Source organism: Penaeus monodon, unplaced genomic scaffold, assembly GCF_015228065.2.
Source record: "Penaeus monodon isolate SGIC_2016 unplaced genomic scaffold, NSTDA_Pmon_1 PmonScaffold_6156, whole genome shotgun sequence".
NCBI lineage: Eukaryota > Metazoa > Arthropoda > Malacostraca > Decapoda > Penaeidae > Penaeus > Penaeus monodon.
The window spans coordinates 126-18011 of NW_023661169.1; the positions used below are offsets into that span (position 1 = coordinate 126).

At 34.9% G+C, this 17886-nt stretch overlaps 1 pseudogene; it reads right to left on the minus strand.

Annotated features, from left to right (window-relative positions):
• Positions 1–278: 278 nt before the first annotated feature.
• On the minus strand, positions 279–15298 carry LOC119571422 (annotated as a pseudogene).
• Between the last annotated feature and the right edge of the window lie 2588 nt (positions 15299–17886).

Below are 17886 nucleotides of genomic sequence, written 5' to 3' on the forward strand. Positions count from 1 at the left end.
CAAATGGCAAATATGGACATTAGAAAATGGCCAAAAGCTAAAACACTTATGCTTGCAGAGTCTTGCTATTGGGGCATATGTGTTCATGTGCACCAGACCTAAAAGCAGCCGCCCAGCAGAAGGCTACTCAAAAAGGTTTTAATCCCCAGATTTTTGGCAATTTGATTTGATCCAATGGGTTAAATAAATATGAAATTTACACTCACAGAAATCAAAAGGTAACTACATCCAATGTGCATCTCTGTATCAAAAACTATGAAAATCTTAAAGCTTTAGTATTAAGATAACATCAAACAAAGGTTACTATTACCATTATTGTCACCATCAGGCATATCATCAGGTCTCATCCTTTTGAATGGAGGAGGTCCCCCACCCTGCCACCAAATTGTTTTGGGAGGTTTTGGGGTATTGAATGCCCTCCGCTGCCAGGAAAAACTGTCGTGGAGGTCTAGGGTTTTTAAAGCCTCCCATGCCAATCTGTTCCATATTAAAATGACGACCAGCATTTAACTACACAACTTTTTTCCACAATTCTTTATCTGCCAAGTAGAAAACAATTATCATTATCCATGAGATATTATAAAGGGTATGCAAATAAATAAAGCAACTCTCATAGCACACTCCTTCCTTAAAGTAGAGTATCCTTATTAGGGAAAAGTGCTTTCTATGAAAATAAGAAAATTATAACTAAAAGCAACTGCACTAATTATAGTCCATAAAACCATCTGAATACATGTAAGACGCCTAGATGCCAACAAGCTTACCCGACGTACCAATTGGGCCCAAAATACATAAATGCCCGATTTCTTTCATTTATACTTTGCGGTAGCATCACCTTCCATTTTTTTTTTAAGGTTAAGTTTGGTTAATCAATAAGACCTTTCATAATAATAATAGGCAAGTGAATACACATACTGAAAGTCAACTTATTCACTCATTCAATGAGCTCATGAAAATACTAATTTTACTATCAAAGGTAAATATATAAAATTATGATCTATAATAAATTAACAGTTTAGATATACATATTAATCTGACCCAGGCATATAATACATATCAGCTATTTTGTGCTATTAGCTAAGCAAAGTTGCCACAAGGTTTTTCCTACCTTTTCAATAATTCAATTGGAGGTAGTATAATTATGCTACCAAAAATGGATCATAAAGCTGAATTATTTGATGTTTGTATAATGCTTTTACTCAAAATTAGAATGATCTCACACCTACCTTCCCTGAAAATGCTCCACAAAAGGGAAAACCATTCTAAAAATACCATACGTATTGTAATATTGGAAACTTCTTAACTTTACCTGCTCATCTTGATGTGTGGGTTCAGTGATGCCCTCTGGATTTGCCACCCCATTAATAATGAGATGCTCCACACTTGGCCTCAAAGCACAATTCTTGCAGCAACATCAGGCTCCATTTTTCAAGTTAATCCACCCGTCCAGCCGAACCTAAACAGTACAAATTTATATTAATACTTTATATTACTGATATAAATTTTCTTGCCCAGCTACATTCTAAACAACCTCCATTCATGCTTTTCATTTTCATAATCTATCAAGAACAACACCTAACAATAATATTCTGTTACCAATGTCAAAAGATAAAAGGAAACACTTACAACACCTTCAACTGCTTCAACTCTCCGTACTCCAAACAGGATCAGATGTTTGGGTGTTACCATTGTCATCTGTTTGCAGGAAACAGCACGGGTTCTTATCTAGTTTGTGAGAGAATAAATTGAATACTTGAGTTGACAATTATTTTTTTTAGGCTGTAAAATGTAGTCTCCACATTCCTCAACTGTCACTTATTTTTAAATAAAAAATGAAATACTGCCCAAACCTTCCCTTTCTCACCAAACACAAAAAAAGGAGATGGGAAGGACGTTTTTTCTGTTGTTGCGTTGACAGAAGACTTGTGAATCAGTGCTGCTTTGGATTCTGGGTTAGCACCTGCAGGGAAAAATTCGTTAAAAAAATTTAATACCATACGCCCCAAAATTTTTTTTTTTGTAATAAGATTTTATTAATCAATACAAACAATACAAACAGTGTACATTTAAAGAATATATACCTTTCCCCTTCTTTTATGTGCACAAACATTTGGATAGGACCAAGGTGAGAAGTGCAACCACCAAGTCCAATTTTGGGTCAGGGCCATAAGTTTTAGGGCTGTGGCAGTAAACACTCTTCCCGGGGAATCCTGCACTTACAAGGAGCTCCTTCAGCTGGTTCTGAAATAATATTTACTTATAATAACCAACTGTTTTTGGTCTGGCATTCTCTTGACTCAACTTTGCAATTATTCCAAGCGTCTGAAAAACTTGTAGTCACAAACCTTGGCTTCCAAGTAACCCGGAGAGTTGGCATAGGAGGGCCCTTTTTAGTCACGAAGCTGAAATTTTAAACAGCCTCCCCTCCAATCCTGGCCTCCTCCCAGGAAGTGAAAGCACTCAGAGCTGCTATGTGATCAACTGTACCTATTACCAGCAAAGGTCTTTGGAATGGACTCAACCTCTTTGTTCTGGTGCTGTAAGAATCACATATTAAACATTTTTAGTATTATTCAATTTCCTGGCCTTGTATTTTTATATTCTAATTTAATAAGGGTTGCTTTCTTTTCTTACATGTCTTTTGTAGGATTTCATAACATTTAGTGTTCCGTCTTCATTTCCCTTATGCTTACTAACACTAAAAACACCGAACTAAATCTAAAGAAAATAAATAACAGCAATAGCCATGAAAGACACGCTACCCAAAGATGTACTTACGAATGATAAAGATTTCAGGGGAATGGATTGTGTGCTGCAATAGTGAAACATGGCATCCCCACAAAAGAATATACAGCCTAAAATCACCATCTTGCCAAGATGAGGTTTATTGGCGGGCGAGCCAAGATTCGACCCAATGGAGTCAACTCGTCATTCACGTCCATGCACTTCATTTCTAAAAGAACCAGAAAAAATTATCATGGAGGTCAGTCAACTAAATACTGGTTTTTAACTATCATTTTTAGAACGAGCCCAATTAAATGAATGCTCCAGGGAAATGCTGTGCTATTTTTTTTTTTTTTTTGTCTCTGCACAATAGATGGCTCTGCTAGTGCTTAGCCAACAAAGGAGATAATTAGTAGACCTTTTGACTTACCTGATTTCACTTTTCCTTAAATGGCTGGAAAAACATCTCTTTACAATGCTATGAAAATCTATGGTGTTATTTTTAATATAAAAATAATTCCTATAATATATAAAAATTAGTAGAAGCAAAATAAGATAAATGTAAAATATTTTCATAAATCAAAGGAAAAGGGTAACGGGCGAGACAGGCAGTACTCGTACTTGGCTCATTGGTGACTTAATACAAGTGTAGTCATCCATGTGGTTAAGACAAAGTAAACTCACAGTGGGCATCGAACGAATGTACATGCCATGCCTGGCGGCACTGAGTTAATCGTGTCACTTACTTAACCATCAACCAAGTTTATGTACGTCTACAGTAGTTCTTAGTTAATTTTTTTAAAGCACAGATAGCTCCACAAATTAAGAGCCACTCAGTCTTTGTTATTTTTTCCTGCCACAATAGTTAAAAATGTAGATCAGAATTATTGTTCATTATGCCCTAACATTATATATTGAAAAATAGAAAAGCGATAATAACACTAGAATACAACAACTCCCCTCTAATCAGGTGCAGCTTGAAAAATGTAATCTAAACCACTTACGGTCCTCCTTCCACTGGTGACAACTGAGTTTAGGTCGGACTCTGGCTGACAGTCTTTCAGAGTGGGTTAAGAGATGGCTGAATTATAACCCATTGCATGATCTTTTAAAACAGACACTGAAAAGAGATGACAGGATACAAACCTCTAAGTGTTATTTCAGCTTCAATGACAGCATAAATTGGTGGAGCTGAATGGGCCTTGGAAAGAAATTCTCCAATGGAAAACCAAAGACGGAGAAGTTTGATGGAGAGAGCAATTTCAGGGAGAGGAGTAGGGAAACTCTCAGGCGTCATGTGTTCATCTAGCTTCTTTTAATCTTTCCTGTGCAGAACATATATCATGTTTGAAAGTATACTGATGGGTACAATTGTTACTGTGACATTATAATAACCAAAATTCTATTACCAGTTAAAATCCTTATTCAATCAGTCAAAACTCACTCTACTGCATAGATGGAAGCATATTCCTGCTCGAACTCGCCCAGCTCGACCCTTTCTTGCTCCGGTGGTGCGTGATGCCCAAACTGTAGCATAATTGGTCATATTGTTATGAGATGTGAAAAGCTTCATCTTAGCTTTGCAGGAATCTATCACAAACACAAACATCATTGAGGGTGATGATGATTCAGCAATGTTGTGGCAAGAATAATCTGAAATACAAGAAAATTTGAAATGAATTCTAAAAGTATGATCGAAGAAGAGAAAAATAAAACTTTACTACAACTTCACATATAATAACAAATACAAAACAGAAGACAACTATTGTCTTTTAGCATAGCATAAAATATAACTACAACATCTTTAGTGATACATGGCACAGTTTAAATACCGCCTTTGGTCTTCTGGGCAGTTGAGAATGTAAAGTAAACAAGTAGTCTCTCCACCTGAAAGGAGATTTCCATTTATACCTAACAGTATATTCTATAACAACCATTGCTGATTCCTCTCTTCCTATAGGGAAATTATATCAATTTTATAGTTTCATTCACAATCACTTCAGCTCCTACTTGTAAAAAAAAAAAACAATATTATATAATATTATATATATTATATATATATATTATATATATATATAATTATATGTATATGTATGTATATGTATATAATGATATATATGTATAATGTATATATATGTAGATAGTATTTTAAATATATATATTATATATATATATATATATTATATATATATATATTTTTTTTTTTTTTTTTTTGTTTTTTTTTTTTTTTTTTTTTTTGTACAGAAAAAAAAAAAAAAAAACTAAGTTGTAACTTACTAAATTGTGGATGTTGGGTAAGATGCCTCATAAGGGAAAAGATGAGGTTCCAGCCAGGGAGGAAAATCAGCACTGCCCCAGGCAAGTTCTGGCCCTTGATGTACTTGAGCAAGGCCTCAATCAGCTCGAAGCTCAGGTCCTTCTCATAAGCATGGCCATGGCTTCCTTAGTGGCAGGAGAGTAGTTATCCGACGTCACAATGTTCAGGTTTTCTTCTGGCTCATCTCCGGTAGTTCCTCATCCTTATCCTGTGTAAGAGGTGAATTTATTTGGTATTTTTTTCCCTTTTTTTTTTTTCTCTCTCTTTTTTGCGACAAACATTGAATACGTGAGCAAATGAATTCAAACCAAAGTAGCAATCTTCTAAAAACAGCCTACAGAAACAGCTTTATGAGATAATCATTATACAGAAAGCCCTTTCCATCATAATTTATATTTTCCATTAACCCAAAATTTAAAGGTAGCTTTCATAGAGGCCGGGGGCCTCCTGCCGGGGGCTTATATCGTCGCCCTAGCATGCGCAAACCACTCATGCCAAATACCAGCATCCATGCCGTTCTTCGTAATACTACGAAGATAATTGTATTTTCAATTTTCATTATTTTTACGTCTCTACTTGCCAAACTTCCTGATAAATCGAGACTGAAGGGTTTTTGTTGTAATATAGACTCCATAGTTGATCATTACTCGGTCTATAGTCCGAATAAAAAGCAGTGTGGGGCCCTCATGGAGTTGAAATTGTCGTTTTTGTTGCATTTTTTTTTTTTGTTGAAATGTAAAAATGGGAAAGTGTTAAAACCAAACTTAATCACACTTCAGGGGCAAAAAAATAATCTTTTGCCGGGATTGTAAAAAAAAAACTCATGGCATGTCCATGCATACTCTATGGCATGTGCGTACGTGCCCCGGCAGTGATCCCGCCAGCCATGGCATGTGCGTACATCCACCCGTCGGCAAGGGGTTAAACCCATAAAAATCCAGTGATGTGCCCCTTTGATGTCATGGAAAAATTTAGCTTGAAGGGTAGGTGACGTGAACTGCCATGAAAACATAGGCACTGTTGGTGAACTTGCTGTCGTAAGAATATGGCTGAAGGCCAGATCCAAGGGGTAACGTCTAGCAAAAATTAAATCAATAGAGAAAAATAAAATTTGTAAGTGCAAAAAAATTAAGAGGATAATAGGAATTCTGAAAAAATACTCATAATAGCTAACTGATAAAATTAATAAAGTCAAATCTGCTTATTATGAAAAAGGAATACACTCTAAAAGAAGATAATTGAAGTGTAGAGAATGTAATAAAAATCTTAATAGAAAAACCCCCCTTTTATTTTTTTCCTTTAATCTGGTATTGGCATAAACCTAGTCATCTCAATGCAGTCCTCTAAAAAGTACTCCTGAACAGGGAAGGGCTCGACCAGGAACCTCAATTACTACTGGATTCACAAAATAATTTGTGAAAAGGCTAATGTCTATGGTTGGCAGACATGAGGATGATGCGGACATCTGGAAAAGCCCGCACCTAGAAAACAAGAAAAGTACAAGATTACCAAGTGTACAGCCATTTTTCTTTATCATCTGATATTCAAGATCTTGTAATGTTTGGAAAGATCTTTACCATTCAATCAATATATTCTTTCAAAATGTAACAGAAGAAAAAAATATGTATAATTGGGAAAAAAAAAAAAAAAAAAAGGACTGACTGCTCTTTAAAAATCATAGAAATACCTAAAAAACATGCACAAAGGCTGCAGCCTTACCATGTCACGAAGTACAATCAAAATAAAGTCGGTATTTAGTCTCGCTCATGAATTCATCCACAATGACATGGGACACACCCCTAAGTCCTCCTTCCAGTTTCCTCAAAACACTCCTACTGTGCAGAAAACACCCCTCCATAAGGCCTGGGTAGCACGGACTCAAAACGAACAGAGTATCCAATGCTTTGGCCCAGCTCTTCACCACGTTCAGTTGCAATGCGGTCAGCAACCGAAACGCAGATATACGCCGTGGGTGTGTCACCACCAATATTGCAGTAAGCTCCTGAGCCAGACTGAATGTAGTCATCAAGAATGAAATGGGAAACTGCAAAAAATAATGGTAGTTTACAGATATGTGGGATACACTTTGTTGTAGTCTTGCTCTGTCCATTTTTTTTAGGGCACAGATGGCTTAAAAGCACTTGGTCACCAAGAAGGCAATTATTAAGCTACCTGACCTCAACTGTTTTTTCTTAGAATTTTGGGAAAAATTTTAATTTCTAATAATGTTATCATCATTGACACTGATTTTTAGTATTAATAATAACAATCATAAAAACAAAACTTTTCTTCTGAAAAAAAAGCAATAGGGTATGCAGATAAGTGAGGTAGACCTAGTAATAGACTCCTTGACAGGGTATGTACATATAACCCCTTGTGTCAACAGGATAAATTCCCAATCGTTCCACATGAAATTCAAAAATGCAGTCTAAAATTCACAAAATCATTAAAATAGGAAAAAAATCTCCCTTTCCTCATGTAAGTTCCACTTCCCTCTTCTCACACTATACCTGAGTAGTCTTTCCACAACCAGTGTTTCCTCTAATGATGACAATAGGATTATCATATATAGCTTCCATGATCTCTTGCTTCTTGGCATTCACAGGGAGTTGAGCACGTTGCTGGGTCATATCTGAAGGTCCCGATCAGTCTGCAGGCGCTCCTGATGGGATCTCTGGAGGTCTGCACTAATTTGATCCAAATTCATCTGCAACAGTTTAAGGGTTTAAACTAGTTTCCACAATCTCGGAATAATAGGCTTCAAGTTTATGGTCATTGCAGAGCAACTTAACTTTTTTTTTTCTTCTTTTTTTTTTGGTAAAATTTTTTCCCATAAATAATGATTACAAATAGTAAGTACACACTTGGATTATCAAATATACTACAACTTCCTAACGAGAGCCAGGCAGTCTATTGAATACTCTCTCTTATAAAGTATATTATATATGCAAATAAGCGTAAATATATACATGAATAACAAAATACTAATACATGTCCCCCCCCCAAAAAAAAAACACTCTCCTCAAAAAAGTAAAACAATAAATACATAAACAAATAGACATACTGTAGCCAGTGGACCTTCATCAATGTTGCAACCAGTCCAGGTATTCCAATTGGGCTTTGGAGGAGACCATGACACAACACCACTTGTCACTGGAGGAGCCTCACTGGCCTGAAATTCTGAAGGCTTAACATCTGGCATCAACGACTGTGGATGAGAAGGATCACTGAGGTTCTGGAATGAAATGGAAATAAAATTAAAGCCACACAACACCTACACCTCTTTTGAAATAAAATTCTGAAGTGACCCAAACAAGTTTTTGAAAACATTTAATTTCCTTTTCTACAAATAATCATGAACATATGTCATTGTGTTCATTGCCCAAGTATGTATCCCCCTCCCTTTTTTTTTCTTATGTAATATTGTGTATGTAGTAAGCAGCAAGGATATAGAATTACCATATGCTACACTGTATTTCCACATTCCTAACAGTTTTTGTACATGAAGATATGTACTGAAAGCAACTTACTGGCTGTACTGGAAACACTTCAGTAGATTTCAGCACAGCATCATCTGAGTGACAAGTTCCTGGAGACATCTGAACCTCATAAGGCGGAAGCTTCTCACTCTCTTTCTTCTTAAGAGTTCCAGAGAAAGCTTCAATCACATTCAAGTGGAACAACTGCCTGACAAGTGACAGGGCAACAGCTTTTGCTTGCTGCCTGCTTATTAGACCCAGTTTCACGACCATATAGCTCTGAGGGAGGTTGTTATATTAGCTGGCATGAAAGGTGAAAATACTGTAGAAATGAAGTATATAAATATATCATTTTATAATTTAGGAAATCACAATTCACTGCATAAAACAAGAAAGAGGAAAGAAGTGCTTAATGAAAAAAGTAATTACTATGGTCCCTTGCCCCCTTTTCAGGCTTAATTCCCATGCAAAAATTCATGCGTCTTACAAACTTCCCCTTTTGTCAAAGCCGTCTAAATTAAATATAATATTAGAAATCCTCATGCTAGTATACATATTCTTCCCTATGGTATTATTATACAAGAACAATTACTTTCACTTCTTTTATCCATATACAAAATTTCACAGCAGTGCTACCTCTTGGTTCCTCTGTATACATACATAACATTTTTGTGTAATAATGGCTGTAATATCTGAGGCATCATCAAGAAAGCAGGGATCTATGGCTTTTAAATTCTTTAAAAACTTGTTAATGCCCTTTTATTTAAAAAAAAAAAATAATAATAATAATAAAAATAAATAAATAAATCAACTACATGCAATTTAAATTATCATGTAAAGGTAAGGGTGTCTAAAAAAAACTAATAAACTAAATCGCAACTCCACAGGCAAACTGGCCAAGAAGCTTAGTGACACAGCATTACCTCAGCAGCCAGTTTCTTCTTTTCTATTTTCTCAACTATTTCAAGTCATACATTTTCTTATGGCACAGAAAATCTGGACCTTCCACTTCTGGCAGCAAACATTTTTCTCAGCATTCTGAGCAAAGATGTGACTTTATGAATTTCTGTTCACATCTATTGGGCAGTTTTCATAGTTATATATACAGTCCATATCTTTTTAATACTAAGCAATTAATTACTTGTGATGTCAGTGATATCAGCGATGTCCACAGTTTAAGAAAATAAATTCAGATTTGGGTGAATTAACAACAAAAAAAATTTACTGTACATTTGGGCCTATCCTGGGAATTAACGGGGTTTGTAACTGTTGAAATAGATATCTATAATCTTCCTAAGTGTATGAGAGTGTTAAGCCACATCTATTTAATTTATCATAAATGACTAGTGAGAAATTCCCGCATTGAACCTCAAAAAATTGAATTCACTGTTTGCTTTTTTTTTCCTTTTTTTTTTTCTCTTCTTTTACTAATTATTTTCCCTAGTATACAATACCATATAAGCAACCTGCTGTGTCCTATCACTTACTAAAATGGAAAAGAAAATGGCAGATAACAAAATGGCAGAAGTTGTAAAAAAGAAACTAAATGCAGCAATACAGATGATGAAAAGGAAAAGTTTTTTCCCACTAGACTACCAGTAATCTGATGGAGATGTGCATTATTTCATACTATACCAGATGAACAAAATTTGCCATAAGAATTTCTTAATGAATATTTACCTGTATGAAAGTATACATGTATATAAAAAGGCATGTGTATATAGCATGTATGTAATGTATAAATCAACTAAAATATGCAAATCTGTGAAAAACCACCGAGCCACACCAAAATGAACAAAAACATACATTACATACCTCTCCAAGTTGCTTGACTAAAATGACATTTGAGCTACAAAGCTCCTGTCAGGAAACCCAGAGAGTAAAATTAAAAAATGATACACACATGGACAATCTCTAATTCCCCCACATCAAAAAGCATGCTTTTATGCTAGTTACTTAACAAAAGGGAAAACTTAACACAAAGAATGGAGTTTTTCTCATTTCCTTTTTTACAGCCCACAAATTCTTAAATCTTTAGCACAGCTATGCAAAACATTTAAACTCTTATTCTTTATATGATCTCCAAGATAGTCCTAATGGCTTTAACTCCATTTTTTGTAGTAATTAAGGCGACTTTAAAGCCTCTATATGTCAATCCATTTTCAAAGCTAACCTGTATTTTTTATTTACTAAATTATTAAGCTAAAGAAAAAATTATTATAAGCTTGATAAAAATATCAAAATCATCTGACTAAATTTTCAAGGATGAAGGTTACAAGTTATTACAGAAATTAAATCTGAAGCAAAAAATTTGATCTTCTAACCTTTCATTGTACTCACTTGTATGTTTCCTGTTATATATCAAAAAAAATATTTGAAGTCTAACACCACTTTTAAATAGTATTTGAATCACAAAACTAGTAAAGTTTTTTTTATAAAAAGAAATTATTTTATTGTGTTCCGGGCCCTTTCCCTTACATCTCTTACCCAGAGAGAGAAGTTAATAATGGTTTCTTAAATTTAAACAAAATAAAAAGGACGGAATGCTGCAGGATTCTATAGTTGTGCAATGAGAAAGTTACAATATTCATGTAACTAAAAAAGAAAACAGAGCAAGGGGAAAAACCAAAGTTACAACCTCTGTAAGTACTTCCCTTTCAAAAAGCAAACGAGAAAGTCGGTTCTTTCAGGTGTAGAGAACCATCATCTGCCCCTTTTGTGGGAACACTGCTCGTGATATATAATTTATCCAAGCCTCAAAATTAAGCCCCAAACATTTACAAAGCTAAACAAGAGTGCAGGGGTCTTTTTGTTTAAGCTTGACTGCAAACAATATCCAAGAATATTAAAGCACTTCATAAATATATTTTTGCAAAACAAGATATCTTTATGACTTGTTTTTCAAAATAAATACAATAAAAAGAACATACTCCAAAAAACCTACATATCACACTATTCTATCTGCCACAAGTTTTTACATAGGTGGTAAGGCAACAAGGAACAAGTCAGCCCAGATAGCACATAACTGAGCTAAAACTTCTATTCCCTTAAAAATTTGTCTGATCACCACGGCAGTGTCCCTCACAAGCACAGTTTGTGTATTATATTCAAACCCTTTTCTTTTTCTCTCATACCAGTGATGAGAGAGAAGAAATAAAAAATACCACGCCTTTAGAACCTGTAAACATCAAGTCATTTTGAAAAGGCAGTACCAAAGATCTCAGAAAACCAACTGGGGCTCAATCCTGCAGTAAATATGAGCAGATTTGCTACATAAAGCCACTACAAGTATCCAAGTCTGGACATACTGATCCCCTATCAATATGTCTCTACAAGAATACCTAGTTTTTTTTCTTCACAACCTGTATCTATTATTCCCCCAAGACTGTCAGGGAAAAGTTAACAGCCTTGTAAGTATATTTTGCAGACAAAAGGAAAAAATGAATATAAAACATTTGTTAATAATACCTAAAAATCTTTCCTCATCTTACTGGGAAATAAAATAATAATTCATAAAAAAAAATTATATCTAACTATATTATATCTATATCTATATTACATCTATATCTATATTACATCTATATCTATATTACATCTATATCTATATTAATCTATATCTATATTACATCTATATCCGAAATTATTTATATTACATTATATCTTTTTACATTATATCTATATTATATCTATATTATATCTTGATATTTCTTTGGTATATGATTGGGTCTTACATCTATACTGTGAAAAACATTCTTGGCTCACAAAAAATATAAGCAAGCACAGCTGAAATACAATATAATTCTGGGTTAACAGTATACAAAAGGACTATACAGGCTTGGGAGAAATGGCAAAGCCCCTTTGGTTAAGACATTTTTGCTTCATATGATGGTTTTTGGGTTCTGTGTTAAAGAGGGGTTCATTCATATGTTTGTGTAATGCTGGATAGAATATTCCCTGACCAATCTTGGCTTTAGTTTTTCTAATTCTACTTTCTTTTACTTTTTTAGAATGAGTTTCAACTGAATTTGCCCATATCTCCCCACCTAAAACCTCCTGTTCCACAGGATTCCCATAGGCTGGAGTTAGGGACTTTAGTCTAATGAGTGTGGTCCTGTTGTAAACTTTACCTAATTTTTTTTTAAAGCAATATTTTACCCCTATTTAATGCACTGAAATATGCTAAACTGTTGCTCTATTAGTTTAAACTATCTCAATTTGTACAACTAATTTAACCCAAAATACAAAAGTTATCAATGTAAATGGTGCCATTTACTGGGAATCCTTTTCCAATGTTTATACTGTATAAATAGGGTTTCATCTGCACTTTAAGCTCCATTTTTATCACACAAGAAGGTACTAACCTACATTATCCACTTTACTAAACTACATTACTATTAAAGATATAGCTTTTGGAATGCATTGCATTTTTTAGTAGATCTTACTATCTAACTCATTGTTAACCTAATTTAAAATTTCATTATATGGTCACTGCAGAGGAACAAACAAAATAACTACACAAAAACTGGAGAAACCTACACTTCCATGTTCATTATTTTTCAGTCTACCTGGGATGTCCATCACACATTCCCTATTCCATGTCATGTTACAGGATCCAATGAATCAACAACTATTACTCACACCAAAACAACCTATTCTATCAAAACTTCTTATAGATCAGGGTCACTGTCCCATTTGAATTTAGGGGTCACATTCCTAAAATTCTAGATACTTTTATAAATACATATAACAGAAAAATGACAAGCATCAATCAATCAGAAAAAAATGTAGACACAATGTGTTATATAGTTTAGTTTATACATTACAGTGAGGTTTTTCATCATCTGTTTAGGGCCAAAGGATGCTTTACAAATGCCATTTTTAAATAGGTGATATAAATGATCAAAATGTAAAGCCTCTTGGGAACTTTTTAAATCTACCTTCTTATGTGAATACTGAAAAAATTAATACTATAAAAACACTAACTTTTTTACAAATTACTAAATATCATGCAAGAATTCAAGATACCAAAATCAAATATAAAAATTCACAACTTTAAATACTTTATGGTTGCTATTTCTATTTGTCTATAAACCATAATATTACCATATTAAAATAAGGAACCCTGTAATAGAGCAATCAATGGGAGTATACTTCGATATATATGGATAAACGTAAGACCTATCAAAATACAAAAAATGTAAATTCTAAATATTACCTGTTATGATCCGGTCCAACTGCACTGTACTTATAGTCAGCATTAATTTTGTTACTCTGAAGAACATGTGTAGCCGTGATTTGGCATTCTCAATTGTCCCAGTTTCCATGAATGTTTTTCCGTAAGGTCAACATCTTCAGCCTAAAAACAAATAAAGAACTGGTATTCTATGCAATATTTTAAAAATAAAGACTAATCAATATATCCAGAAAATTAAAAATGCTTTAGAAAAGGCACTCCATGTCTCACATCTTTTTACTTTCCCCCTTTCTTCCCCTCGCTCCATGTAGGTCATTGGTCGGCCACCCTGCTGAATTGGGCGGTACACATTGCTTCATCCCGAAGGGTGGAACAGGTGCCATAGGCATAGAAGGCTGGGAAACCACCCTCCCCAAGTAGTCCTCCACTTTCCCTCTCCCCCAGCATTATCTGTGCCCTGGTCAGAGATGAAATTTACAATTACATATCGAAGTATCCTATTCCTTATTGCAAATATAAAAAAAATTTAAACAAACCTTGCCTTTACAGATGGGAATTGTACTAACAAATGAGGAATTCTTACATGTAAAACAAAGGGAAATTCACTCTCATTCACTTTCTCCTTGCCGGAAAGAGGAACTGGACAAAGTCCCTTTTCTGCATTGGCTTGTGCATCTTTCTTGTTGGTTTAGTTCCCAACCCAACATAATTGTAGTTGCCGACTCGCACCTCACACAGAAATCTCTGACGATGCTTTGGCCCTAAAAATCAATAATTTTTTGATCTCAGCACTCTCATTACATACAAGTATATTTTATTTATTTAATAAAAGTTAGTCTTCTACTTGTATCATTCATTTATCCAATTGCCTCTCTCCCCATGAAGAATACTATTAACTGAGAAGGTGCCTACAAAACACAAACAAAAGATGTAAAAAAGTCTTCTGAAAGCACAGGAATGTATTCCCCCATCCTACTTCCAAGTGGCTGCTCCACAGGTCCTTTTAACACATTCAACTTTGTATTCAGCCTCACACTTGTTCTTGGGGTTGTTTACCGGATACTTTTTCATATTTCCAATGTTAAAAAGATATAGAATAATTCTAAACAAAAGCATTTTTGAGGGCGGAAAAAGGAGATAGGAGCAAAATGGTTTCTCAAACAGTCTTCCGTTTCAGTTTTTGAATTTACCAAAAATCTTTTCCCCCTAACCCTCAACATATTAAGAATATGCTATACTAAAGTATGAATAAGGGAAAAAGCCAAAGGAAATTCCATTATTAAGTACTTAAGTATTTCCGAGTAAGTTGGTTGGTAAAATTACTAGAAAAAAAAAACAATCAAATTTTCTTTTTCATATCTGACTCATCAACTGCCACTATGTAACCCAATGTTTTTTGAACAGAAGCCTACTGCCGACAAAAAAATAAATAAAATAAATAAATTTTACCACACAAGAAGACCACTTCCAGAATATTCTGAAATAAGTTTACTTGCACTAAACCTGAATTTCTGACTTCATAGTTGGGTGTGACCTTCTTTTTCCCACAGAAGGGATATAACCATACTTCACATTTTCTGCCATATTCCTTGTGCCTGTATATAGAGAAAAAGAAATATATATATACATACTTTTTTTCATTACCTTCATCCAGATAATACATGATCCTTAACCTAATACATACTTCACATCATGATTGAACTAGTGGTAGTTCTGGTGATGGGTTTTCCCATCATGTTTGACTTGGGCACAGCTATGGAGGATGGATCATTTACATCATGTTACTATGATGCATGTATTCTGTCCCGTCTTTTAAGGACCCTCATGCCCACAAAGTCACATGCCCTTAGGCATTGCCTGAGAGAGAACAGATGTGTTAGGCTCTCTAGTTGGCTAAGAGGGGCAATATCTCACACATAAATCACTGGCTTGCTAACCCAGGGAAAATATCAGTAACCCTGGGGGGGCAAAGCCCCCCCACCAACCCTAACCCCGGGCCATGGCCCAAAGGGTACACAGTCACAGCAATTTAGAGTGTTAAATAGAGACCAAGTGGGATTTTGGGCTCTGGTGAAAGTGTCTGCACTGTAAAGATTTACCATAACCTACACTATTTTATCAAATACACATTGTAAATTTTATGCATGAATATTATTCTTTAACCCATTGCCACGGGTGCATGTACGCCACATGCCATGGTATGGCGGGACCATCTGCCCGGGGGGCCCCATACGCACATGCCATAGAGTAGTATGGACATGCCATGAGTTTTTTTTTGTTACAAACACGGCAAAAGATTATTTTTTTTCCACTGAAAGTGTGATTAAGTAGGTTTTAACACTTTCTCATTTTTACCATAAAAAAAAAAAAAAAGCAACAAACCGACGATTTCAACTCCATGATGCCGCACACTGCTCATCTTATTCGGACTATAGACCGAATAATGATCAATTATGGAGTCTATATAACAACAAAAATACCCTTCAGTCTCGATTATCAGGAAGTTTGGCAAGTAGAGGGCTGTAAAAAAAAAATGAAAACTGAAATACAACATATCTTGTAGTATTACAAGAAACGGCATGGGATGCTGGTATTTGGCAAGAGTGGTCACACATGATCGGGCGACTATATAAGCCCCCGGCAGCAAGGCCCAGGCCACTATGAATACTACCATCGGAAAAGGGTTAAATCAGGAAAGGTTTCCACTAACCTGAAACTCTTAACTTCATAGGTGGGCATGCCCTACACTAATATAAAAAAATAAACTATATAAGTATAAGCATAGAAATTAAATTAACCTTTCTTCAATACCTCTGTGTAGACCCCTAACAAACGGGCCCTTTTTCATCAAAATTTAATTTGTCTGCCTAATTATACATACCATGCTGAGTCTGCTGGCAAGGCCCCACCTGTAAAGGCAGGGGGGAGGGCCCCTGAAAACCCCCTTTATCTTGGCTCCTAACAGTACACATGTAACAATATTCGTTACAACTGGAAACCTCTAAGTCTGGAGCCATATTTCATAATATTAAAATAAGCTAGTTATAACAAAAAGAATTCCAAACATGCATTAAAAATTTTGTCTAAAACAATACCAGAAATAAGAATGTGTACACAAACATGCATTATCAGAAGTGAAATTCATATGATGGAAAAAAAATAAAGTAGTACACATCAAAAATAGAACTGATGTGAGACTCGAACTCCTACAGTGAATCTGTTTGCAATACTAATTAGGTGGAATTGTGGGGAGTGTGACAGGTTAAATAAACTGGGCCCTACTGTCAGACAAAGAGATTTTCACACACAAATCAGAATACCTTAATTAGTTTAATGTGGTAAAAATGAATTAGTTCATTTTCCGTGCAAACCTTTGTTTTTTGTGTCAGGGAACCCCCATTTTTGTTTCAGGCTTTAGTTGATATTCATGCAGGGAATGTAGATGAAAAAGTGCCTTCAGATATTATAAAATATAAACATATGACAGTTAATCTTTACAGTATGGATGCACTAAGCTATGGCAAAGATGATGCTATCCTTTAGAGGGCCAAAATGTTGAAGTTTTTTGGTACAAGAAATAATCTATAGACAATTAACCCAGTGCTGACAGGCATGGCACAGCTCAGGCAGTGGCCAAAAGGGCTTCCCAGTCTTTGGGAATTTAGACTGTTTAATAAATTCGTGATGTGGAGTTGGGTCTTAGTCTCCAGTGAGTTTCATCCATAGTATAAAGAATTACCCAGATGACTTCCATATACTGTTAGTCGTTCAAGTAAAATTGCAATACAGAAACTGTCTTACATTTAACTAAAATAAAAGTGAAACACTTATGGTCCACCTATTTTCTTTAATATTATTTCAATAACCAGGAAAAGTAAGGCAAATCTAGAATTGTTTTTTAACCCAGTTACAACATGTAATGTCTAATCATGTCACTGAAAACAATTTTTGAAAACAAAGGACATCCAAACACATCATGGTCCAAGTTGTGCATTACACAGTTTTCCCCTGGCTGTGGTCAAGGAGGTGAGACAGCCAAAGGTTTGGCTTAAAGCTTTCTTCTTGGCCATGAAGTAACGAGCCAGGTAAAATTTCACCTCTGAGTTTTTTATGCACCACATAAATTCTAACAAAATTAGACTTCATACGGTTCTTAATTTTTCTGAGAGCAA